Consider the following 3,528-nt stretch of genomic DNA (forward strand, 5'->3'; position numbering starts at 1 on the left):
CAACTGAAGCTAAATCTGGGAATCATACAATTACATATTATGCTTACATGGAAATGTGTAAAATGAGTACAACCATGCAGGGAAAGGAAGTGAAAACCCACCAATCTCGTACGACTGTGCTTCCATCACCATGCTTCTAGTATCCAATTAATGACAGCATGCATGCTAAAATTTGACGGAGATGGGGATTGAGCTCATATCATTTACAAACACAAAATAAAAAAGATCAAAGAAAAAGAACAACTTAGAGAAGTGAAGGCGGAGCAAAAAAAAAGGGGAGTATAAGATTTGGCCACATAATCAAAGGAGATGGGGAGTACATATAATAATACTGTAGCCGGAATGGAACAAATGGGAATGTACGTGGGAACTAAGAAATTACTGCTTGGTAGTGGGAGAAGTTCACCGTTTTTTTTTTAAACTAACGATAACCTCTATCCCTTTTCTCCCACATTATTATTATTATTTTAAATATAATTTTGTTAGATATTAATATCTCCTCCTAAAATGGAGGAGATACGTTCCTGTCCATTTATTTTTTTTAAAACTTTTTCTTCCTTTTTTTTTTTCCAATAAAACAAATTTTAATTTTATGTTTAATATTTGTCTCCTAAAATGGAGAGCAGTTACGTTGTTTTTGTTTAATATAATTTTGTCAGATATTTTTAATATAATTTTGTTAGATATTAATATTTCCTTCTAAAATGGAGGAGAAGTTATTCACAACATTCCTGTTGTTTTATTTGTTTTTTCGTTTCCTTTTTTTTTTTTTCCAATATAACAAATTTTAATTTTTCTGTTTAATATCTCTCTCTCCTAAAATGGAGAGCACTTATTCACTATGTTGCTTTTTTTTTTTACTTAATTTTTTAATATTTCTCTCCTAAAATGATGTTGAGTACAATTATCTCTGACTTTAATATCTCATCCTAAAATGGAAGAGTTATTCATCACGTCCCCTACTTTTATTTGTTTCTTTTTGTTTAATATAATTTTGTGAGATATTACTATCTCATCCTCAAATGGAGGAGTTACCCATCACGTCCCTTTACTTTTATTTGTTGTTTGTTTGTTTAATAATCTAAAATATAGCAAGAACCGTACTAATCAAAATGGAAGCATAAACATTCTAAGAAATATTTGTTAAAAATCATGCATCAAGAAATTAAGGTGAATAAAAGAGAAGAATAACTAAATGCAGAAACCCGGCTGGTCAAAATTTTTTTGAGGCGCTTTCCCATAGATATCTATTTAAAAAACCACACGATAAATGCTCATAGCAGTTTCAAAAATGACGCCACATTCATCCTCTTCTCTTCCGAACGGTTTTGCCATTTTAGTTTGGATTATCTATTTTTTTTCTATTTATTTTAATTTGTTTTATTTTTAATATTTTTTGTTGCCTTTTTATTATTTATCTCTCTCTCCTCTCCATAACTACTAACTTTTAGAGGATAATTATCATGATTTTTTATTTTAATTACAATGTTTTGTTTCCAACTCAGATTGTGGAATTCTATGGGGGAGAAAACTGCCCACTACCGCTTAGCAGTTGAGAGGCTGAAGCACATCTACTTGTTTTTCTTTTTTTTTTCAATTTTCCGTTTTCTTTTCCAATACTTTTTGAATTTTGTTTTTTATTTATTTATTTATATTTTCTTTCTACTGTAACCTTCTTTGTTACATATATGGTAAAGATAGTTTTTTTTTTTTTTTTTTTTTTAATTTGTGTTTTTGAACTACCCACTACTGCTTAGCAGTTTATGAGGGTTAACTGTTAAGCACGTCCATTTATAGATTTTTTTTTTATTTGTTTTCTATTCAGTAATGGTTGTTTACGAATTTGTCCTCATTTTCGAAACTTTTTTGGATTTCAATTGTGAAGAAAATGAAAGGGCTTTCTTGGCATTTTTGAAAGCTTCACCAAACTGGCCTTCTCACTTTATATATATATATATATATATATATATATATATATATATATATAGATATAGATAAAGAGGAAATACAAAGAAGAAAGAGGAGGGAGGTAGGAAGGATGCAAAAACACAATTTTAAGTAGGTTTTATTTTCTATTTTTTTATTTTCAATTTTTGAACACATAATCTATATATATAAAGGGAGAGCCCCAGTTTGGTGAAGATATATAAAGGGAGAGCCCCAGTTTGGTGAAGCACTCCAAAATGCCAAAAATATCCTCTCTTTTCAATAAAACAGCACAAAACTATCCCAATATAAATGGGTAATAATCGTAAAATACAAATAAAATAAGGTTAAAATCGTAAAAAACAAAATATGAAAGCCACCCATACTTTTAGATTAATTATGACCGTTTGATTACTCATCACATTCTTTCTCTCTAAAAAAACCAAAAAAATAAATAAATATAGAAAAGCAGTTATGCAGTTACAGAGTTCTAGACTGAAGCCACCCCAAACCCAACAAACTCCCCACAAGCAGTTGTAGTGGTTGCAGAGTTGCACGATTAAAACCCCAACTACCCCACATTTCTATTCGGGAGAAACCCACTCAACTTCACGTACCCCTCTTTTTTTGTTGGTGCTTCTTCGTCCACCTTACAATTTGGTGTTTCTTCATCTATGCTTCTCCTTTAATATAATTTAAGGGTACCGGTCCACCTTATTTCATTTGATGCTTCTTCAACATCGAATTGTTTAATCTTAATTCACTTTGTTCAGGTTTTATTGAATTACAATATGGGTTTGCAGTTCAAAGTTGATTTGGGGATTTTAAAAGTGGTGGACAGGCACAAACAAGATGGCAGAATTTTCAAGGCTTCGGCAAAGGAGGTAAGACTATCATAATTTTCCCCATAAGAGAACCAAGATGGTGTTCCCTAGAAGATAACCAAGAAGGTTATTCAACCACACACTGTTTTTTTGATCTCTTACTCCCCATTTGCTCAGCTTTCTTTTGTTGTCTTTTTGTTTTTTTTTTTAATTTTAAACTTCATATACTTAATGTTTTGAGTTATCTCATGGACAGGCACAAACAAGAAGATAGCCTTGGCCTCTTCTAAGAGAATGTAATCCACACGCTGAAGAGAACCAATTCTTCTCATAAATATATTCTATTCTACATTAGCTTTCTTTGTTCTGTTAATTGGTACTTTTTATCTATCTGTATTGTTCTTTTTTATTTCTTGCTATTTTTTTTTGTCTGCATAATCCACGTATTATTTTGATAAAAAAAATAGCATATTATATGGGGTTTTATGCGGTTGATATGATGTTTGATTGGTTTCTTTGTAACCAAAAATTGTTTTCCCCTGGCCCTTAACGATGGAACGCGACCCCTTCTTTTTCGACGCAGTCTTTGAATAAGGTCTGAGGTGACCGTGGGGTGCAAATTACTAAGACTCCGAGACAACGACGATTGGGATGAAGATCAGAGATGCTCAAGTAGATATGTTAACAACTTGGCATTGTAAGTGTTTATAAATTCCAATTTGTATTACTGATAAACTATATATACCAAATGTGATTAGGAATTAAATTAAATATAAAC

This window comes from the organism of the source record quoted next, unplaced genomic scaffold (assembly GCF_019419815.1).
Source record: "Pyrus x bretschneideri cultivar Hongxiangsu unplaced genomic scaffold, Pyrus_bretschneideri_v1 Contig36, whole genome shotgun sequence".
Lineage (NCBI taxonomy): Eukaryota > Viridiplantae > Streptophyta > Magnoliopsida > Rosales > Rosaceae > Pyrus > Pyrus x bretschneideri.